Source organism: Hesperophylax consimilis, chromosome 3, assembly GCF_061612785.1.
Source record: "Hesperophylax consimilis isolate HC1 chromosome 3, BYU_Hcon_1.0, whole genome shotgun sequence".
Classification (NCBI taxonomy): Eukaryota; Metazoa; Arthropoda; class Insecta; order Trichoptera; family Limnephilidae; genus Hesperophylax; species Hesperophylax consimilis.
In genome coordinates, this window is record NC_142838.1 from 1,747,646 (window position 1) to 1,773,266 (window position 25,621).

Below are 25,621 nucleotides of genomic sequence, written 5' to 3' on the forward strand. Positions count from 1 at the left end.
CAAATCCAGATGAGAGATTAAGATACAATTTTGTTTATTTAATATTATCCTGCACACATTGAAGACGAGGTACGGTATCTTGAATCATTAACTCAATAAATGCCCTTCTTAGTACGAAACTTGATTGGGTTAACTCAAATATAAGCTAAATAATTTTATGTATTTTTTTTATGATAAACTAATGTTTATAAGACAAAGTTTTTATGCATAGCACAAAGGATAATAAATTATTATAAGCAATAACTAGGCATTTATTTTTACTCGGGAGATATTTTCAATTTTTATTGATGTTACAGGCGACTTATTATTGCTTACAATAATTTATTATCCTTTTAACTACGCATAAAAACCTTGTCTTATAAAATTAGTTTATCATTAAAAAAATATATATATATGTATATATATATTTAACCAGTCAAAAAATTACACCAACAAATGTAGATATAATATGTCACGCCATGTCTCGACGCCATCGAGTAAGAAATTTAGCACTAACATCAAGACATCAGAAGGCGTCCCCGTCGGCGGCATTTATTTTTACTCGGGAGTTGTTTTCATTTTGTATTTATATTACAGGCGACTAATTATTGCTTATAATAATTTAAATAATTATAACCTACGGTAATTTGTTCCCATTATTAATTTCTTTAATATTGTATTAATTACTACAAATATTGATATTGTAAGATATAAAAATAAAAACATAGAAACAATATTTTACTAGCCCTCCTCGCTTCGCCGAGGCGAACTAGGTTTTGAATATAAGGTTTTCAGCAACTGCCAAGGCTCAACTTCAAGTTTTGGGAAGGGTATTTTCAGTAACTTCTACAGGGTGCACGGGGGTAAAGTGCGCTAATTCTAGTGATTCTACATGACAGTAGAAGTAAAAAAAGTTCGTAATTTTTTTCAAAATTCAACGTTTTAAGGTTTTAGGTAAGAAAAGTTGAATTCGTTGAATGGGAAAATAAATATTTTTCCATGGAAAAAAAGACATTGAAATTTTAAAAAGATATTTTTCTTTGTTATTTCTACAATCATCTCCCGAATTAAGCTCGCTTTACCCCCAGACACCCCGTTCATTATGACGATATTTTTCAAAATACTAGTCAGTTCTTTTTTCTGATAATTCTTTGAGCCGATATTTGGTGGACTTAATATAGTGGGAATTTAAATATAATATAACATTAATTTAACTAGCTAAAAAATTAGAGCATCTGTTTTCAAAGGTAGTAAGGTATTTTTAGGTATTTTAGCTTGTCTATTCGCTTTACTACGTATTGATAATTATGTGAGGTTTGCCTTGCTGTCTTTTTCGAGATGATGAACCCGAATATTTAATTAATTATAGTGCATAGTTGTCTTTCGCATAAATATGTATGCAGAGGAAGGTATGCCATAGCGTCTTTATTTTAAAATACCTCGTAAGAGATAAATAAATAAAAAACAGAGGAATGCAGCTTTGTCTGCCTCAAGCTATAAAGCTTCTGTGGTTGGCTCAACAATGGTGCTTGTGAAAATTATTATCAATAATAAATAAACTGAACGAAATTAGTTATAGAAGCTCATTTAAGCATAATTATTTGATACATGATATACCTTTATTAAAAATAATCTAACATTTAAAATATCATTTGAGCACCATTCCAGTGTGGCAGATACCGATGATTGTCATGGTAAGATATCACTATTTAATAATAAAATGGTGCTTGAAAAGACTTTAGTCATGCTACCAGATCCGGATAGATGAGTTTCTACTTCCCATCCTTCCAGTTCTTTTTTTTCATATTTGACTTCTCTAACTTCCTTTATGTCTCACAGGATTCTCTTCACGTTTTTCAAGTATTTTCATTACTAAGCGAGTAGTTCCAACCGCTCCTAACATCTGGAACCCGTGAGACTATTGCACCCCTAATTGTGGTATGTTGTGATGCTGACGGTAGTGTGGAGAGAAAGGAGTTGGGGCAGAATAAGTAATAAAAAGTTTGAAAAATGAATAAAAAAAAATTATGCGTGCACACTTAGCATTGAATCCGCGACCTCCGGATTCGTAGACAAGGATCGTAACTCCTCAACCACGGAGGCCGTCAATAGGGATTCCTTTAATAGTTCCACTTATTCCGGGTTGTTGGTATACTTATACAATAACACGAACGTCCGTTTTCTTCCTCTTTCCAACGCATTGGATTTATGTTAGTTTTTAAAATCAATTCATTTAAATATACGATACAATATACGACATTTACAGGAACCTAAGTATCTTTATCAAAAATCAAACAATAACCTATGATATTACGCATCTGAGAAGTGACAGTTTCCTTTAAAACACAAATGATTGCTTGCAACCTTTTGATTCTGAAAAGACCATAGGAGACGCTAACCCCAAATAATAAAATATTCACACTGATAGGTCAGTCCCTCATTGGCCTTTGTCGATATCTTATTCACCACATTTCCCTGGAACGGATTTGCGATCCAATTCTTTTGCTGACGGTTTTTATGTCTTCTACTTAAAATTTCTTTCGAAACGTGAATCCATGGGCGCAGTCGCATAATACCGTGAGCAGATAGGGTGACTATTGTAGACGTTCTTTGTTGAATTACCAAAAAAAAAAAAATGGAGACAGATACCAAACCAAGGATACAGAACCAATGATACGAGCAGATAGGGTCACTGTTATAGATGTTCTTTCGTTGAGTTACCAAACATTGGTAAATATTGACAAGTACCAAATACAAGGTTACAGAACCAATAACACCAGAAGATAATGTGATTATAGTAGATACCAAATGCAAGCTGTAACCAATGATACAGCGATGGAAGGAAGACGAGGGAAAGGATGGCAAATTAACGCAAAATGATGTGGTAAGAACTTTACTTGAGTTCATGGGGTTTCCGTTCCGCGAGGAAATTTGATCATAATCAATCTCTAATAAGAAATGATCCATAAAAAGAATAGCTTCGTTAAAAACAAATTTAATATGTTTCAATGACGTATTCTTTCCACTTTTTTTCATGTATATTCTTTTAAAAATTCTTTTTGTTCCCTGTATTTTGTACCCGGCTCACATTTGATTCAAATTTTACATAATATTGTTAACTATATTCATAGTAAGATAATTAGGGTGTGCAGGTAAGAAAAAAAAACAAACAAGTCCTCCCGGTCTCAGCACTTAATTTCCCACTGTGCCAATTGAAAAAACGTCAAGAGCTGAAAAGCTTTGATAAATAATTGTGTCGGTAGTTTGAGAGCTTTGGCAGCATCAGCACAAATACTTTGTTGTATTATAGTTAATATTTCTAAATGGCCACAATATAATAATGTAGGTAATATGCAAATATTTTGTACCTCTATTCAAATGTTCTCCAAGCAAGAGAGAAGAGCAATTGCCTTATAGCTTGTCAATCAGAAAAGTATGTGCAGGTACAGTTAGCAACAGGAAATTATGGTGAAGTTATTAACTTTGATAAGTAGTGTTCATTAAGTTAACAAGACGCAGGCGCAAGTACGGGAGCTCCCAAACAAATTAATTAGCGCTTTCAATCAATCGCCTAACAATACCGCAAGGGTAATGTTTAAGCCATCATTACGTCTTTATGTATATTGTACGTGCTTTCGTTGAGATTGTTTAACAGTTTGATGACTTGGATGGTATATTAGCAAAGATGGAATCTACACTGCGCTACATATCGGTTTAATTGATGTATTTGTCGGTTTGAAATAATATCACAAGAAGAAAAAGGACACAGCTTTTAGCAAATATTCGTGTTTTGTGGCAACAAACAAAACTGCAACACACAAACTGGTTTCGCCACAAATATGACTTCGTCAGTTTCAATAATGTTCCGAAACAGGTTTGCTCATCGTTATAAATTAACGAGAGGTATATAAAGTATGTACTTTCTTTTATAAAACACATTTTATTCAATTTTAAGCCACCGCTTCACACCCAACAACACCTATATAGGTACATATAAAAAGGCTTGCAGTAATACAAATAATATATGACTCGATTCATAAATGCTTTCCTATTAAGAACGCAATTTCAACCTTAGATGAATTAAAAGGGAAGATAGATTACTGAGACAACGCGCGTGATCGCATGGTCTATCTGATAATTTACTTCGTTTAGTATCGCACATAAGGCTGTTGGTCAGACAAGCTGTCATCGACTGCTACAAACACGTCGCTTTAGACTCGTTTTTTGAGATGTGCCTACCTGTGCTTTTCAGATGTGCACAAATCAATCTCGAGCAAAAATCTTAACTCCCCGCCACTGCTCATTTATATCCCGTTTCGGCCAAAATTGCCCTAAAATTCTGACCCCGAAAAGCATCGATACCGTATCGCGCACGTACCCCGGCCGAGCGGTACGATGTTCAATTATTTTTTTTGCAAATTTTACTAACTAAATTTTAATTTACAAAATATTAATAATACCTGTTTTAACTTGTACATCTCCTCAGCGGTAGTCAAATAAAAACTATTTGCGATATGCTACCACTGAGGAGATATTTAAAATGCCTTTTTTTAACGATTTAATGTAACCATTTTTTTATAATAAATTTACATATTTATCTCTACAAAAATCCAGGAACCTCGTAGCGTAGTGAATCTTTCCTCATTTTATTTTACAAATATTTCTTATTTTTTTGTCGTATCTTGACAAACTAAAAATCTAGTTGTCAAAATACACATTGTTATAACTACTATGTAATAAAACTATGTAATTGTAATACAGGCGAGCTTGCAAAATCTTTGCAAAGTCTTAATTTCAAGCGTCTGCCTTCAGCTAATCCACCGGTAAAATGAATATGCGAAGTTTTGCTGTGGCTTATGAACGCATATGTGGCGCGGGTAAAATACTCACCCCCTTTTTGGTCGATAGCCAAATGTCGGCTGCGAGTCAACCTTATAGGATATAAGCAGCGACAAAAATAAAATAAAATCAGTTCAACTTTACCATCATAAACAAGTGTTTTATTTCTACAAGTAACTCCTGCCCTCCAACTGCCTCACCTCGCCTAGTCTCCTGCTCCAAATTTTCTGGTGTTACCTCTTCAAGACCAGCCGGCCCTGCCTAGGAAAACCGCCAAACTCCAGAAGCCAACAGAGACGACAGCACACCCAGTGCCCAAAATTCACCGAGCATCGGGTGCGGGAGGCAGATTCCTATAATTTATACAACTATCATCATCATCGGCCGTAAAGGAGCATTCCCATCGGTTGAAGACACGGTTTGGACCCGGAGCCCAAATCTACAGTCTTGTGCGGTCTCCTGTCCAGTACAAATGGAGATTCTAACTATTCGCATGTACTCAAAAAATACTTATAATTTCAATGAATACAATTATTCACAATGCTTTCCGAATAAAATAAAGTGAGACAGTGAGCGCAGAAACACATAAGAGTATGGAACAACCAGTATGAGGGACAGATAGTACATCGTACTCTACTACTCTGCTCGCTTGTTTTACCATCAAGACCCACTGACGGGCGAGCATTTGCGCGGCGAGCAGTCTCAGCATGAATTCCATACAAAAATGTTCGTCGACGTCACAGCGAGCTCGAATCTGTTGTCGCGAGGAGGCAAGAGAAACGAGGGGCGTTCTTAATAATATAGCCGTTTCACCCGTACACATATTATTTGAGTTGCTATCTCTTTCTAATACGTTCCGTTGATTTAGCTATGAATGATGTTTATCTGTAGCTATTTCAAATTCTTTGTGGCTATTCTTTTCTCAAGAAGAATAATTTTCCTGGTTTCAACAAAAAGACCTGTTTTTAACCAACCCTCGATATCGTAATAGCAAACCAGAAGAAGAAAAGTTACTTCTTAGTACCAACACAAATTTATCTTAATAGTATGTCATAAAGGTAGATAAATATTTTGTTATGGTACCATATAAAAATATTGAATCACCAATGTTTAAAAAAACTTTAATGGGCCACAAGCTTCACTATTAAAAAAATAAAATTCATCCAAAAATTCTAAGACATTCTGTTTCATTTTCAATATGGGAGGCGGGGTTGGGTACCGCCGCCCCTAGAACCATTTATTGGATAACCAGCATCTCTGCCACAGGTCACCCCAAGTGGTTCTCTACGTTTGGTGATCGGGGGTACCCGAGTTCATCGGGTGAGGTGTGTTCGGGATACGCTTGCCCTCCAGCTGCATGGCGTTCCAGATCGGGAGAGGCTGGTTTGGGGAGACCCTTTGATCTCTCCAAATTGTCTCTCGCCCCATTGCCTTGCGCCGCAGTGGGAGGAATGTATTAATATGTCCCTCACTCCTGGACAAACTGACCCCTATATTCATACCCACCCCTCATACCCTTCACCTAACCTGAATTTTTTCTCCTTTCTTAGCAAAAAATCTGCGAATTCAAACAAATCGAATATTTTTACAAACCGGAAAGATCAGACATAATTTATTAAAAATGGAAAAAAAGGATTTAATATCTACCGTAGGATCGGAATTCGTAAAAATAACCTTTGTATTCTATATTCTATTTGATGTTGATATATAATAAAAAACTGTGGAATTTCATAAAAAAAATAATAAGGAATCATTATAAAATGCACGCAAGTGGCCTACTTATTTGGTAAAACATAATCATTAACTAAGGCAGGTTCATCAAATTTCAAAAAACTTATCGGATCAGTTTCCTAAGAATGTGTCACATGACATAAAAGATACTTTTAGGAACGTGAATAGTTATCATTAAAACGCCGAGTACGTAATTATACTAATAGCCCGTCATACCAACTCATAATGAGACTAAAACCCGAGGAATAAGTTACACAACACTTTGTAAAAATATCTTAATACATTATCTTATTTTACGACATTAGGGGGAACCAAACCTAACATTTTTACACCGTGGTTAAATTTGTTAGAAGAATTTTTTCTACGGTTTGAAGACCATTGAGTTGATTTGATTAAAATGTGCATCCATCTATTGCAGTCAGGAATGTAATATATCTCGAAGCTTCGTCTCTTTTTGTTCAGTGGTTTTAATTAAAATTTAACGAGAATTCTTCCTGTTTGTAGCAGGCAAAGATCGTACTTCAGAGGGATTACGTATTTGTGAACCAACAGTAGCAAGTAGAGAATAGAGAGTAGAGAGTAGCTAGTGACGGGAAGATAGATCGATAAGAGGAATTCGACACAATTATCGACTTTACGGCTAAAAGTTTTAGACGTGTCGTGCAGACGGGCTTAGTCCCCACTGAGCCTCCAGATGTGCCACAAAATTAAGTTTTGTTCCAATTTTTGAATTCCAAAACACAGAACTAGAGTACTGTATGCGTAAGCATATATTTTAAAGCATAGGTTTTTTTTGGGATCGTCCTTTTATTTATTGTTTTCGCATTTATTTATTATCAAGGCTCATGGTTCACGTATATTTTCTTTCATTCTAATTTGAATGTATTATAATTGTAAATTTTTAAACATTATATTGTTTTCAATGACATTACATTACATAATCTTTTAAGCGATTTATTATTTTTAGAAATTATTCGTTCTTATATGCCGTAATATTTGTAATGCCGTACAGATAGTACCAATTTTCCGATTTTAGAATATCCGTGGATTTTTTCCAATAAAAATATGTTGTATGTTTTTTCTTGAATATTTTCTCTGTAATCCCCGGTGAAAGACCTACATTCAAAATCGAAACCGTGCGCATTTCTTGAAATGGCTTAAGCTGTATTAGTGATTCCAATTAGGCATCCCCTGTCACACTGGCTATGGACAGTTGGGACCCTTGTGCGGTATTCTCATTTCGATTATTATTTATTGACGCCTTGTAGGCTTTTACTTCTAGTAGCATTTTTACATTTTTTTTATTGATACAACAGAAGTATTTTGAAGTATAAAATGTTATTTGGTAATGTGAGCTTCACTGGGTGCTAAGGCCCCCATTTTACAATTTTATCTCACAATATGTGTATGTAAATAAAATGACTTGTACTTTAATTATGTTAAATTAAACGAGGTTAAATGCAATACTGAGCATTATTTTAGTAAGTTCTACAAATGAGTATAATAAGATAGTACATAACACATGTATATTTTTGTTACGGAATTATATTACTTGTTCTTCGAATGACCTTTATACTACATAACAAAACCTTTCGAAGAAAGCATAAAAAACAATATTATTGTAGTATTCAAACAAGAATGAAATAGCTTACACTTTAACAGAAGCAGTACTTTTTTCATTAATGGGAAAGAAACTATTATTCTCACGGTATTATTCTGGAAAAAAGAAGAAACAATAAAGTAACTAATTTTGTTAGTTTGTTGAGAATTATTATCAACCATGGTCCTATGTATATAATTTTTTAGAACAAGAATCAGCAAGGAGTGTCTAAAACTCATAAATGTATCAATTTTTATTCCGAAAATTTTCAGCCCAACAAAAACATAAATAATTAAATTTACTTATATTTGTAGGAATTATATCGTCCTAAGCAAAGCGCAGAAGTGTCCGGAATTAGTTATTATGAAGTAATGGATTTATATTTGAAATTAATGAAATAAATTCATCTAAAACACAACAGAAATAAAAGATTTCCACAGCCGTAGATCGAATTGGCATGACATTTATTTTTAAAAGGGTGCAATAAAATCTACATGAATGTCCTGAACAGCTAAAGAAGATTGGATCGAAGTTTCGATCAGTAAAATCTCCGCTCACGCAGGACTTCACAGCCCTATAAAAAGGTGAAGCATTCAATTTCGTTGAATTAAAGTTAAATGAAAACATTCTAAGAAACGAAATGAAGGTCTCGCGTGTCGGCAATCAGTAGCCATTGGTAAATCACGATCCCATAATGCGAGACAAGTCACCAAGGAGACTGTGGAAGTGTGTAAGTGTGGAAGTGTGTAAGTGTGGAAGTGTGGAGTGTGGAACTAACCGCCTATTGAGGCGAACTGGAGAGATGTAGTGTTGCTGATTAGCTCTCATTCTTAGAGCCACATATTTTATTTTAATAAAAAGTGCATTTTGATTGATACGCCGCATGTACACTGTACAATCGATGATTCAGTAGTAATGCTTTGTTTGGAGGACCTACGTATAAAGAAATATTGAACGAAGAAAGCCTTTGTTAAGTTTTGGAGCAAATTGCGTTATTATTTTTGTGTTATCAATTGTTGTCGACCCAATAACTAAGGCAAAGGGCTAAGAAACCACATAAATAACAATAACCTAGGAAAAAACATTCCGTGATTCACTTTTTTTTAATTTAGCTAACTCATTCTTAAGCCTACGTTTAGGACAACGTTAGTGTCCCTCATCAGGGCAGATGTGTTTTCTATTTTTTTTTATAGCGTTATTAAAAGACACTTGAAAAACTTAGGAGTATTAATTTCAACTTTTTTGATATTAGAGGTAATTTAAAATAGAAGGTTACAAACAAAAAAAACATTGATTTTGGTCAAGCATTAAAAAAATATGGGAAATAATAACAAGCAAAATCATTTTAAACGTTTCAATGTTTTGCTTCGTGAAAAGTTTGTTATTACTATATATAATCGAATTTTTGATTCTTCAGAAAAATAAACTTTGTTTTTCAATATGATTGGGAGTATTATTTATACTTCAACAATTTCTCTCATAAATTCGTAAATATTCTGAAGTAGAAAATATTTCAGAAAAGGGCTTTACCTTTTCTAATAGTGAGTGCAAGTAGTTTGGTTGGTACCCACTTCCACGATTATGGTTTTGTTGAAGAAGTGGACGTGTGGGCGCAATCTTGCTCATGGCCTAAAGGTCAAGGGTTTATTCCCCATAAGTGAACTTCTCAGTATTTGCTGATTTTATAACTCAGGGTACTTAGTCCATGAATAAAAATAGAACCAAAAAATACACAAAAAGCTTCCCACGCATTTACATCATGTTATAGAAAATGCGTGTATATTTATTTACGATTTATGAATGTGATATTATAAGAAAAGAGAACAGGTACGAGGGAAGATCTTGGAACAGGTAATACTCAAAGAAGGAAACCTTTGGAGTTTTTTATGATTTTTTTTTACACAAAATAACCCAAAACCATCTAAGGTACTTACGAGAGGACGAAAATAAGTGTTCTCTGTTAGACGAGTAAAAGGAAAGATTTTAATCCATTTGTATTATTTCATTTTGATACATTAGCATTCGTATTGTGGGCCACACTGGATGCTTATCCGTTCCAAGGTCCCCATTTTACAATTATATAAGTAACAATGTAATATATTTAATTTTTACACATATTATGTATGTAAATAAAATTAATTGACCTATTGAAATTTTATTAAATTTAATGTAATTTAAATTAAATGAGCTTTAATAAATGATAAAACAAATTTAAAAAAATAATTCAGTAAACTAGTATAAATAAAATAATGAAGACAGTAATAAAACAGATACGCAATATGTCTGTAGTTAATTCTTGTTTGTTCTTTAATCTTAAGTCTTAGTTTTGTATGTGAAATGTTTTTTGTTTTTATTGTAGAGAGTGTAGGATTTTTGAATACTTTTAGTGCCTGGTATTTTTGGTGTCTTTGTCCAAAGCATGTGTTATTTATGTTTTGTCTAAATGGTATATTAATTGTATTACTACAGCAGCGTTTACCTCTGACTTGTTGTATCTTTTTATTATGTGTACCAACTGCATAGTGAGGAGCAAGCACAGGTAATAGTTATATATTTGTATATTGCACATTATTTAAATGCTGAAATTTAATATTTCTTTAATCCCTGCACAAAACACAAACATCGACTTTTTGGTTGAGTCCAAGACCTCTGGGCCCTGAGCCAATTTTATTTATGATGACTTGTTATTTTCCCGTCTTCGCGACCTCCAAAAGTGTTTTCCTCTTGCAATCTTCAGCGATTTCTTTTTAACACAATAAGTTTAAAGGTGATGTTGAAGTCCACAGTGATCATATAATAGCAGCTCTAAAGAGAAAGGTGCACTGTTTATTGGGTGTGGTAGATAACTTGACCGTTTTTATTTAAGAAGTATTTTTTACAAAAAAAATGTTGTTTATTGTTTAATTGTAAAGACGTTGTATCTTTTTTAAGTTAGAATTTTGAACCTCACTAGGACAAGCCATTGTTGGGGTTAATAATTTTACAAAATAATAAAATTAAAATAACACAAAGATTATATATTAAGAGAATAATATTGTTACATTTACACGTTTCTACGAATTGGGTACCTGCATGATACCTATTAATCTAATTCCAGCCAATTCATATCAGTACAATGTAGCAAACATGTAGAGTGACCATGATGTACATTGATATTTAATCGCAAAAAAATATAATAATCTATTATTTTAAAAAGGAGAGAAGACAGAAAGAAAAAAAATTACATTATAAAAGGAAAATGATGAAAAAAAAATATATACAACATATTATACCATAATTTAAAAGGAAAAAGATGAAAAATAACCTGCAAAGAATACCAAACCAAACATTTTTCCACGCCCATAGGTGCTATGTATATCCTCAATTGCTGTTGTGGTGTATGTACACAAATATTAATTCAGCTGATCGTTCTGGATTGAACGCATATGATGCCAATGAATGGATCACTATATTTACCTGCCGAACCTTATGCTTTGAGTTTTAACTTATAAGTTTACAGCAATGACTATTCAAGAATGTATGTATAATGGAAAAAGTAATAACTGTAAAACGGATTCGCCCTAAGCTTTTCTCGGCGCGTGCGATTCCCCTTTCTTTGAGAAACACTCCCGACAGTTGTAAACCTTTTAATGGCCGACAATTCAACTAATAGCCCAGAGATACAAATAATCAGTAATCAAACACATTAATTATCCGCCCCAATGATCGACAGGGCTGTTTAACGGCCTTCTACAGCCTGTTTGAGTATTGGCCTGTGTAAATGGTAAATTGCTAATCCCGGTTATTCCACGGATTCCTTTTAATAAATGATGCTTGTTTGTTACAAATTTTAACCTGTCAATATCTCAATGTCTGCATTCACCACTTTTTTATGGAAATTCAATAACTTTTATACTGCTCTACTAAATTGATTGTAGATCTATTGCAGTGTTAATTTTAAGTAGTTGTCTTATTCTGGTAAGTAAAGACAGCAAAAACTCGTTTTCGAATCGTTATCTTTCATCAGGAATATACTGAGAGAGTATCGACCAATAGATTTTGTAAAAAAAAGAAATTCAGGAATCTGGTGCTCTCCAAATAAAAGAAGATTTTAATGTTGAAAACATGGTTTTTGCGGCTTGAACTACCTTTACAGAGCAATGTGAGTTTTGGAGCAATAAGAGTGTTCAAGAGATTATCGTAGGTTAAACGAATCGGCTACGGTGGAAGGTAAATGCATATTTTTCGCAAATTGCCTTTAGGCGCATACGCCATAATACTTCACCGCTGGCAAATTACCTGCGCACACATAGTAATTTAGTGTCGGCGGGCGGCGGTCTCAGTTCTGTGTCGACTACATTTTCCTAGGGAAATTACATGAAAACCCATGAAAATCGCAAGAAATGAGTTGCTTTACGATATTTAAAAAATATTATTTTAAAATGTTTTTGTATATATCTAATGGGTTTATTTTTTGTTTTAAATTTATGGATTTCCTCGTGGTAATCTTAATATATTAAATTCACTTGTCACAGTGTTTGTACACGCTAATCTCCGAAACCCCACAACTGATTTCAATGAAATTTTATAAATTCTAATGGTTGGTTCCAGATTGAAATATAGGATATATTTGAATCCAAATAAAAATATGAAAAAAAAATATTTTTTCACCGTTTGGTTTTTTTTCAGATTTCTCATTCAAAAATACATACAAACATAAATTTAAACTACCATACATAGAAGACGGTCTGCGGCAGGACAACATCTTATATTATAAAATGCATTCCAAATGGTTCAGTTAAATTCTAACTGGTTTCTAATCTTAATATATAAAAATTCAGCCTTCGTAGTAATTCAGCTCGCAAAACTCGAAAGAGTCCACCGATACAAAATTTCAAACTTAGATGTTTTTTGGGGCACTACGCCGTGTTGCGCTACCTATTTCTTTAGCCAACGTTTCGGACAACATTAATTATAAATAAACATTAAAAAAGAAATCACTTTAACCTAAAATCTAACATAGGTTAGTTTAAATTATTATTAACGTGTCCCACATTTATGTATGTTTATCAAAAATGATTTTATGACAGTTTATTAATTTTATTTTTATGATAAATTTAAATGTTTAAATAATTTTCTGTAATGATTTTTCATTATTGTCATATTCGTTGCAAGTAGTGTAAATATAATGACATTATTTTATGTTGAAAATAATTACTTTAATAAAATAAGTGCAATTAATCAAAACCACAATGTTCAAATGAATACCTTTCTTACACATAACTCCCGTAACAATTTAACGGGCTTGCTTTTTCATCGTGATAAATGTGTGAATGTGTCTACTTCCACGAGAATACGGGAGTCCAAACGTTTCAGGCGCGATATTACCACACCCCTGACTTATGTGCAATAATGTGCCATGGGGAATAGATTTATAGGCCCGCAATTTTATAGGGTAATTTGAGTCTAGTAATAAATGACTTATCTACAAGAAGTATTGTTAAGTGACTTTACATTACGTACCTACGTAGTATTACGCCATTGTTTAAGGACTGTTACTGCAGAAAGAACTTGACTGCAATAACCACGTTTTAACAGAATTTATCAACTGGCAGACGTACAAGAGAGAAAACAAACAAGAATAAACGAAGAACCGCCCTGAACGTGTGCGATATTATATTTTATTTATTTTACGGTAAGGTCGAAACTACTCATATTTAGAAATCATAAGGTTCGTTTTCGCAGACGACACCGCATTACATAAAAATGGGCACATGTTGTGGGATTAATTATCATAGTAAAAAAAATGTTTGTAAGTATATCAGATCGAGTTTGGAAATGAAGAATATATTGAAACAAACTGCACATGATTTTGAAACTTCATGTTATTATTTATTGTTATTAAGTTTAATTTGTAGAACTCCATTTTATTTTTTTATTTTTTATATATTCAATAATATTGTTATTGGGTTTATAAAAACAGTTTATTTTTAAACAAGTTCTGCTGTGTAATTATTATTACGCGTGACAGCTGTTTCGCCCTCTGAAGGCATTATCAAACTGCATTATCAGACAGTTTGATAATGCCTTCAGAGGGCGAAACAGCTGTCACGCGTAATAATAATTACACAGCAGAACTTGTTTAAAAATAAACTGTTTTTATAAACCTAATAACAATATTATTGAATATATAAAAAATAAAAAAAACCTTCGTGTTATTGTAAATGATTTTAAAGAGCGTTTGTTTGAATGTATTTGTGCACACTGATAGGTAGTGGTTCAAATTGGTTTTAGATAGAATGAACATCTGTCAGCAGTCCCCCTCTAAGAGGAAGGTACAAGCCGAAAAATGTGCATATTCTTGCTTTACCTTTTATTTAAGGCAATAGGCATTAAAATCGCTTGACAAACGGAGTCTGGAAACGTTCAATTTCAAGCACAAAACTGGTTTTTATTTATTTTGTAAATAATTTTGTAAGAAAGCAAAAGAGTTAATCAAGTGAAACTGTCACTTTTGTCCTTTACGCGTTCATTCATTTCTGTATCGAACATGAACAATTATTTTATTGCATTTAATATCAATTGCAGCTAAAATGCACAACTGCAAGTTTGATGACCCCTTTTTCCAAGTTGTAATATTTACCAGTTAAAAAATGCATCAAAAAAGACTAGATCGAACATGAAACAGTTCGATAACTCTATTTTCTAAAACGGAATTAAAATATCGACAAAGCCAGTCGCTGGGCGAAATATTATTCGCACCTAAAAACACCTGCGTCTAAAACGTAAACAAATTGTGGTGATGATATTGACGTCACAAGAACGCTTGCAGGAGAATTTATAAATAGCAAAAAAACACAATATTGACCATTCAAGAATTACCAAGAGTGGACGGAACACCTGCAGTTACAACGCGATCTGTTATAATTTAAAATTATAAATTCATGAGTTTCAACTGAAATCTGTAGTCGCTTCTGTTCCTACATCACGGCATAATCATTTTAAAGATTACAACTATGTGCAACGAGCTGTTTACTGCCGGCACTCTATCAGCTGAGCCAGACGCATCTGTCATCATTACAATAATGGGGCGTCTCCGTGTGCCGGCCCTTATAATCAAATGACCATGCCGCCGGTGAATACCTGCGACTGAACTAGCCAATGCGGCTGATCACCTAGAGTTTGGCCAATCCCTGCTGCATTAATGCTGACAACCTAGAGGCTGGCCAATTCCTCCTGGCTACCGACTGGATTAGCCACTGATACTGACAACCTAGAGGCTGGCCAATTCCTCTTGCATTGATGCTGAGAACCTAGAGGCTGGCCAATTTCTCCTGGCTACCAACTGAATTAGCCATTGATGCTGATAACCTAGAGGCTGGCCAATTATTCCGGGCTACCGACTGAACCAGCACTGATGCTGACAACCTAGAGGCTGGCAAATTCTTCCTGGCTACTGAATTAGCCATTGATGCTGACAACCTAGCGGCTGGCCGATTCCTGCTGACTACCAATTGAACTGGCCACTACTGCAGCAGTAGTATCGTATGGCGCGATGTTGCAAAATATGCTCCAATCTGAAATTATCGCTGAAAAAATTCCGATTGTTTTAGTTTTCTATCTGTATATTAAAACCCAGTTATATTGAAATACATATAACTATTTTTTGTGAATTGGGTTGGCTGTAAAAAAAAAGGAAGTATCTATAAGCTACACCTCTTTGTACATTCTGTATACCAGTACAATACTTGTAATTAAAATGTGAATTTTGATTTGAATCGTCTTTCTTTTATGATGGTTTGGATAGAACACCTCACGGTGTTTTACTTAAATCATTACCTAGGTTGAGGACTGATGTGTGCCGGTACTTATTATTTAGTCTTTTCTTGAGCAGGCAAACACGTCCCGTAAAATTTCGATTGAAAAAAAAAAATTATAATAGTGTACGTTTATATTTTTTATTGAGTTACTTATTTTTTATTTGTATTCTACTCAAGCAAACGATAAGAAAACCTTGAATTTATGTGAAGCATATTTTTGGTATTCATAATGTACACCGATTCGTTATAAAGATTAATCAAAATAGTGATTTAGCATTAAACTTCGCCTTAACCAATAGTTGTACAACTCTACATTAGGTATACCACTACACAAGCAAGAATCTCTTCAAAACGGTCTATCTGTACTTATCTGCTTATCGAAGGTTAACGCCTCTCCACGTGAACTGTACACGGAGAAAAATTAGTATTGCTGATCTATTAACTTATTGCTTATCGCTCACTATTCTGCCTACTGAGATACTGCAGCGCTACAAAAATGTTCCTGGAGGGGCGAGTGCATTTTTTCAGAGAACTTCTCCGCCACCACATGGAAAGCTTATGGCGTAGACTACGCCAGTCAAATAATGCCTGGATGGAGCCTCCCAGATGGCCTTCTGGAAACGGTCAAATATCCTCCACAAACGGCTGCTTGCACACATTTTAGTGCCTAACATTTTTCACTTCTTTTCCGCTTTTTTTATTATTTATTTTACTTTCTTATGTATTGTTATTTTGTCGAATTTATTTTATTATTATTTGTCTGATTTCTTTTTTGTTATTTAAAAATGTGGAACGTATTGCATTGCACTACTTCTGCAAACATTTTGGAATAAACTATTATTATTAATAATCTCTTCAAATTATTCGTAATTCAGTTAAAAACGGGATTGCAGGCCGTTTTCTGATAAACTTTAAGTAAAATACTCATATATCGAAATACATGTTCATGCACCCGCATTTGCCTTGGTACTATATAATGATGAAATGCGAAAATATTATGATTTTTATGAACACTTGTTCCGACGTCGTTATAATAAATTGCTCCTTTACTAAAATTTTAACAGGAAACTTATCAATCAATTCGTTAAGGGTTCGAAGTCCCGTTTGTAACCGGAATATAATTAATTTGTAGAGATTCTTAATAAATTAGCAATACTCATTTTTGTAGGTATTACAAACTCATACTAAGCCCATGAAGACGGTTTCTGTTCATTTCTCCACAGTCATTAATATAATAATAAGTATAACCAGTCAGTGGCTGGGTTGGAAAATTTGTCGGGTTGGGAACCCAGGCGTCGTGAGTTCAATACCTCGATGGACCAAGTCCTACATCACGACGCAAGCAACAATTCCGATAAATGTGATTGTAGTAGGAGAATTTTAAATATTGTCAGGTTATTCGTAACCCAGGAATGTTTGTTTATTTTATTAATAACAAAAGAAAAATCACGGAATAGTCTGAATTAGTAATCAATCAGTTCCAATTTTGAAAAAAACAAAAATAATCTTCTTACAGACAGGTAGTAGGTACCTACTTTATCGCTTACCTGAATTCTTTAAACGATCAGCTCAAATTTTGAAAATGATACTTAACACATTTACGCCTGCCGTGCCCAAACGAGGACGCCTTCAAATCTACCCACCATTTTGTTTTTAATGTGGTAAGTTTTGCTAACAGTGCATTATTGTCGAGGTAATTGATGTGTCTTACATTTTATATCAAACATTTTGGTTAACACCATTTATAAAAAGTATTTTAGTGTCATAAATAAAGTGAATCTCAGAGTTGCAGTGATCACCGTAAATTCTTAATTTTTCTAAATAATCTTATCGAACACTTTGTTTACTTTGGAATAAGAATTTGATAAGGTAAAATGTATAATTTACTGAACTGTGAACTACTTTTTTTGTTGGTGTAACCAAATAGGGACAGTGGGCACCAAAGATATTAGAAGAACGAGATATGCTATGTTGGCCGCCGGACCGTAGCCGGAGTACTACCTAATTAGGGTACTTTGAACGGTATCGGGACGTACAGAAATCGTACGTACAGAAATCTGTTCTATGTATTAGTGCGGATATCTTAGCGTAAGCGAAGGTTTGCAGTAGTATTGGTGAACAAAACCGGCGACACTCGGCAAAACAATTCCACACAGTATGAACTGCTCATAGCACATCTCGTTCTTCTAATATCTTTGGTGGGCACATAAAGAGTAAAATATTCTTTTTTTACAGAGTTTTGACTGCACATAAATATGTCGAAACGGCAATTTGAAGTAAGCGATAACTATCATGGACTCCAGGAGGCCCTTGATGCTATTATGGCAGAAGAGGACTCAAATTTTATTTGATTAATTTGTGTTATTTCACAATTAATTAATTAAAATAATATATAGTATATTTGCGGCACGTTCCAGAGTGGAAGATACTACCAGTATCGCCCTGGTGTAAGACCACCATTCAGAATTGAAACGTTGCTTCAAATGGCTTTAGCCGTGTTTAGTGACTAGATCTGAATAGCCAGGTACTTCCCCACCTTCCTCTTTCCCTTCCCCACTTACCTTTAGCCTCACAACATCCCCCAATTGGGGATGCCATAGTCTCACTGGCTCCAGACGGAAGCAGTTGGGACTCTTGTGAGGTATTCACTATAAAAAAAATATATAAAAAGATGTTGAATTTGATATCGTTGCTCTTCCCCCAGAACCAAGTATCCTCACTGATGAAGACAATATTGTTACCAATGACATGCCAAGAGATATTCCTGGAAATATCGAAGTTTTTGTAAACAGAAACGAAGAAGATTTGGACAGTTCTGATGAAGAGCCTTTCTCAAATTCCGCTAGAAGGCAATGTTGGGCCCCGTTGGCCTAAATGCGAGCCTATTGCTACCATCACATGCCTTTTGAAGAGAATAATGTACAACAACGATGCGAAAACCTAATTACTGATATCAAAGGTAAAAATCCTGTTTTAATTTTTGAGAAGATTTTTGATCAGGAAGTAATCGATATGATTCTTCAATATTCTGATTTGTATGCAACAAATAATAAACATGATATCAATATTACCGTTGGTGAATTGAAAACATTTTTGGGTATTCTATCTCTATCTGGTTATCACACTTTGCCTCGCGAACGTCTATTTTGGTCTTTAGACGACGACTGTAATGTACCTACCTGTTGTTTCTAAGGCAATGACGAGAAACAGATTTTTAGATATCAAAAAGTACCTACAATTCTGTGATAATGCTGAAACATCAGATAAAATGTTCAAGGTGCGAACCCTTGCCTCAGCAAGAAATGAATGAATTTCTCATGAAGAAGTTTATTCAATGGGGAGTGTTTCACACAAATCTGTCGTGCTCGCTAGTGCTGATGGCTACTGCTACAATTTTGATATTTATTGCGGCAAGTTGCAAGTACCCACCAATGAGCCGTTGAGTACACGAGTTGTGAAAAACCTATTGAACAAGCTAAACACAGATCCTAAAGACCATGTTGTGTTCTTCGATATTTTTTTCACTAGCGCATTGCTGCGGGATTTATGGGAATCTGGCTATCGCGCTACAGGAACGTTACGTGAGGGTAGGACCTGCAAATGTCCTCTCACACCCGTCAAGGAGATGAAAAAGAAAAGTCGTGCTGACTTTGACTACCGGTTTGACACGGTCAATAAAATATTGTTTGTTCGCTGGCTGGATAACAGCGCTTGTACAATGGGAACAAACTACGATAATGTTCTTCCATTGGGGAAAGGAAAGCGCTGGAGCTCAATCGAAAAGAAGAAAACCGATGTAAATATTCCTCAAGTATTTGTGAATTACAACAGAGGCATGGGAGATGTCGATCAAGCCGATCAATCGATTTCAACGTATCGAACTTCAATACGTGGCGAGAAGTGGTGGTGGGTGTTATTTACATACATGTTCGATCTATGCATTAGCAATTTCTGGCGTCTACACATACTTAGTAACGACGTGAAGATGGACCAGCTACAATTTCGACGAACTATTGCTCGTTATTACTTGCGACAAAAAACTAATCAACGTTCTCACCCATCAGCCTCTGTAGTGCTCAGTTTACAGTTTGATGGTTTTGGCCACTTTCCGGAGTAGTTGACAAAACAGTTGCTATGCACTATTTGCCATAGTAAGGCACGTCGGGAGTGCAAAAAATGCAAAAAAACTTTGTGTATTGAAAAATCATGCTTCGAGAAATACCATACTGAATGAGCCCAGTGTCCCCATTTGAGCACGGCACTTTTTTTTCTAGTAAATAAAAAAAATTAAATATTTTTTTTTGATTTTTGTTAAAAAACTCTATTCCCTACTACATTAAATGGATTTATTCATTTATCTACGATTACTTTAGTCTTGGGCGTATATGGGTATTAAACGAAAATAAAAATTAGAAAAAAAAATTCCTGGGTTCGTGTCCCAGATGTGACCGTTTCCTTTTCTGATTTTTCTGTTTCAGATTTTCGTTTAGAAATCACTAATATTGTCTTCAATATTTAAATATTACAATTTGAGGTTTTTCTCAATAAATTTATTCCGAAAAATAAATAAAAATTAGACTTACGCGGGACAAACACACAACTGAAATGCGTATTTTTAATAAAAATAAACTAAAAAAATATATTAGATCTATGAATATGAATGAAGAAACGTCCTACGTTCTCTCTGCCTACCCTTGCCGAGAAACGGAATGTGAATGTCGGTCAATTAAAATTCATTAAATGCATAAGATATTCTACGTGTAGAGTGCACAAAGCATTTATTTTGGAAAAAATAACAACGCCCTCGTTTTGCCATTCATCATCGCACCCCGACTCCAAAACCGCATATACAAATATAAATGGCTCTTTCCAAAATATTTTTACTTACTGTAGGTACATAAATTATAAATAATTCATCCCTCGCATCATAAAGCTTGACTCGAGCAATATTTTAATGAATTAAATTATCCCTAATTCCTATAAATAAGGACAGGAGGTCCCGAGTCATTTATCAAATTTAAGACGTACAATTTCCCTTTCGCTGTTATTTGAGTATTTTGTAAATTTTCGAGGTACAAATAATGGTTTTAAATGGCGTCATGTGGGGTCCTGCGCCCGTGAGTCTTTCTAAAGACTGCTTGGCATAACGATCGCAATAAACATTAAATACGCTACAAGTACATCCTTACAGGATGCTATTTTTTATTTAAATAATAAGCCTTTTGTCTTATTTTATGGATGCATAGGTAGTGCGTTTCAAATGTGCTGCTTTAATTTTAAAAGCCCTTTAATAATTTATTACGATGTTATGTATTGCTTTTCTACTTAACTATATAAATAGTAAGACATTGGTTAGAATTAACTATTTATTTTAGCAAAAATTTTATCACTCTTGGCGCGACGAACGTGTCGTAGAACCGTAGACCGTCAACAAAACTGCTGAAAAAAGACATCTAATTTAATATAACATCAGCGCAGACATGTGACAAATCACGAGACGGGATGTATATTATACTATAATTGCAGTATCTGTAAAGCTGAAAGTATTTATGTAAAATAATTTTTTTGAGGATTGCACTTCAAAAAAATATATTGTCAATTATAGAAATGATCAGAAATTTGCCTTTCAAATGAACACTGTTAGTAAACTTGATAAATTACTACATCTGTCAAAAATGTAAAATAAAAATAATATTAATTTATTTTTAAAATTAGAAAATTTCACAATTTTATCGCTTGTCAAAATTGTTCCAATAATCATTTCTAGTTTTAAAAATGACACTAAAATTCAAAGCAAAACCAAGTTCTAGAGATCATTGAAACGGAATTAAGGACAGAATCACTACCGATATTTTTAATTTTTTTTTCACGCCTATTAAGGCTTTTTCATACATATATATAAAAAAAATATTTAAGAAATTATACACAAAAATAGTGCAGGAAACGACTATTTAAAACAATTGCAGAAAAATAAATACAAATTTAAAATATCACTGAACTTGATCTACACAGCATGTAGGCACAAAACATAAAAAATCCAAAATATTATTTTCTGTTTCAGATGACAAAATTATTATGTGTTAGTCAAATCAAATTAAATACCTTTATTAAAATATTCCACTACTTGATGAAAAAAACTTCAATATGGTATGCTTATATATTGAAATTGGTGTACTAAATATATCAACAACATCGTAGTATTTGTTTCCTAGCTGTTGAATCCGTCGCATAGGAGCAAAGATATTAGAAGAACTAATATCTTTGCATAGGAGTGTAATATTGGGACGTTGATATAGAATTGCTACAATAATTTGGTAGGTACTGTCTTCTAACCGACCTGCTTGGGGTATGAAAAGAGATTACATATGATAGATCAGGAGTATCAAACATTGAATTAATAATTTTATACAAACAGATTAAATCGGAAATAATTCTGCGATCAGATAATTTTATTAAATTTAATGAACAAAGTACGTTATCGTAATTTAGGTTTTCTCTAGGAATGCCCATTTTAAAATTTATGTATATAAAAAATTTATTTTGGATTCTTTCAATCGCATGTGAATGAACCTCATAATTTGGGGACCAAACCGTGGAATTGTATTTTATATGACTCCTTACTAATTAATGTTTAATTTGCGAAGCACAATGCGGAATTATCATTTTGGAGTGATAGAATTAAAACTTATAAGAGTGATCTATTTTTTTAAGTTTTTTTTTTTGTTAATTATGTTGGTTTCATAAAATTTATCTGAAATGTTTGGAAGTCATCAAACTGAGTTAAATCAACGTCATTTCACGCAACGGTGGGTTTGTATGGCATTAATGGTGTTAAAATATTATTTGATATTTCAACGTGAATCGTGTATATCTAATAATATATTCATATGTAAACTGACACCGTTGGGAGCCAGAATCCAATTCAATATTTGGGCTTAATTATTCGTGAAAATTATCGTCTGTCAGTAACAAAATGATATTTGTCATGTTTATGCTTCCTTGGATGTATCAAACTCGACAAACATGGAGCTTAACACAACCTATTTAATTTTGAAAGTGCAGTAACATAAAATTACCGCGGAAGTGTTGATATAAGGCCACCCTGTGGAGGGTTTACATTAATTTACCACTAACCTTTTAAGTAATTCCTTAGCGAACATGCAGGGCTTTTTCTGTTAATTGCCTACAAGTCAAATATATTCAAACCCAGTGTAAATATTTCAATTACTATGTTTATATTAATGTAATCAAAGGTTGCTTAAAATACAAAATAAAAAAATGCATTTTTTATTGTTCCTCTTTTTATCACGTTATTATCGGTGTTTCTGGCAGTAGTATTTCTCATAATGCTCTTTCAGTGGATCTGTATTCTCCAGCAACTCATTGCTAGATCTTTCGTCGTTGAAGGAACTTGCTGATTATTGTCAATGGTTTTAAATATGAAAAAATTTTCCATTGTCTGTCATTTAGATTAGGTAAACCGGATATAATGTTGGTCTGAAGGATGCGATAGATGCATGGTTAAATCACAAAAGAGCGTCAATATTCATTATATTTTATTTCATTACGTTTATTACATTCAATAATATTTAATATCATAGAAAAAGCCAATGATTTTTTATTATTGATCTTAAAAGATGATTGATTCTATCAAGATACGAACACGCGTTAAAATTTGTTTTTTTTTTAAACCAATTCTCTCACAATGTTGCTTTTGAAAACTGTTCAATTCACAAACCATTATGCCATCAACTACAGCGAAATTATACCCGTACCTTTTCCGAAGCATTGCCTTTAATCTAAAATTGGACGCGCGCTGAACAAACGGAGTAGATATCAGTCAACTCCAGAAATTTCAATTACAGCGAAGAATAACCCCCCCGATCAACCGGATTCTAGCAAATGAACATGTTAGTGTTTATCAAGATGTGCGGAGAGAATCGTCACAGTTACAATTGATTCAGCGCATATTGGACACGTGTTTAACTGTTGGGCGGCGGACTAACATATTCAGGACACACCTGCTTAAATTCGCCTGGCAATTATTATAACAATCAGCGGAGGCACAGCCGAACAACAATGAAGTGTTGCCAGGGCGGGGCGAATGACAAATGGTAGCAAATATTTGAATTAATCGTGACGCTAAGCAGAGTGCTTTATACTACATAAATTAGTAGCAAATACCATTCATTATCCCATTTTATTATGATTTATTTAGCATTCCTTCGCACTATGCAGATTTACGAGTTAGCGGTATTTAAGTGTCAAAGTAATAAGATTGCGTCTTGTTTTGATAATTCTTATAGACATAGATAAGAGCAGATAAATTGGAAGATAATACCTTTTCTATATAGGCCACCAGCATTATTTTGTACAAGAACTAAAATTGACACAGCAATTAAAAGTTATTAGTATTGACTCTGCTCTAATTTTTTTTTCTGCTTTTTTGAAATGTCATCTTTCTTATCCAATACCTTCTGTTTTTTTATATCTTCGTGTACCTAATCCTAGTATGCTTCTATCTACCCACGTCGTGCTACTTTTAGTTTTAAGACATCTCTTGCGTAAAGTGTTCATGTTTCGCTTTAATATTATGTGAGAGTGCATTGATAAAAAATTTGCAATTTAAATACAATGGTCGATTGCATTTGAAGATTTAACATATGTATATGTCATAAGGTACAAGCATTCAAAGCACTCCATATGTTCACTATTCGTACTTCAATATACATGTATTCCTTATTCTTTACCTAATGTGCAGTTGATTTTAGAGAGCAGTAAATATCTACAAGCACTTAAATTCTACATTGCATTATCTGAATACAAACAAGAAACTTTCCCTACGCAGCATAATAATATTACCTTCAAGTTTTGTTTCTTTGATGGTAAAACTGGCATTGTTTCCCTCATATAATACAGAATAACACAAGAAATGCGATGTGGGCGTCTTTCGTAAATTTCCAATACAAATTGCGTTCCTTCATCATTAAGAAAGTCAAATAGGATGGCTATATACTCGTACGATGTCAGACAAGGGTACGAGAGACAGAGCGCATGCTAAATGGCATAGAACCAAAATGTGGCGACATTGGTGTCTATTCAAATCTAAATTGTAAGCATTTCTAGTGTATTAACTAATTAGTGATTTTCCTGAACACGTGAGATTGTTCAATAGAATGATAACGTTGTGATTTTCTCCACAGTAAATTATGATGCACCGGTGCCCTGCGGAGTCTGTGGACGTTCAGTTCAGGCACCTATCACACTTACTACGAACTTGCGTATACCTTATATGAGTATGTTAATGATAACGTATATAAGAAACTAGTAAATAATTGTTATTGCCCTTGTCAAAAGAAAATATCAATAAATCTTTCCGGCGCTACGTGATTTACAAACATTTAGGTAGGTGTAGGTGTGTCCATACACTTGTAATAATTGTAATCACCGAAAGCTAAGAAATTAAAGTAAGGTAAATAATTTTAAAAAAGTAACCTATTTTGAAGTTGAGGAACGAAAATATTTTCAATTGACAAACCTACCTTACCAGCTTAGGACAGGTTGTTTCACAAAGTATTGACAATACAACAAATTTCAAAGTTATTAATGCTAATTTATTAAGAATCACGCAATTGTATTTGCATTGATAATATATGATGACATGAACACATGT

At 33.7% G+C, this 25,621-nt stretch overlaps 1 protein-coding gene across 1 annotated transcript in view; it reads right to left on the reverse strand.

Annotated features, from left to right (window-relative positions):
* The window catches only part of LOC149424818 (agrin-like), a 683,339-nt gene that overhangs the window by 608,452 nt on the left and 49,266 nt on the right, over positions 1-25,621 (reverse strand). The window lies entirely within an intron of this gene.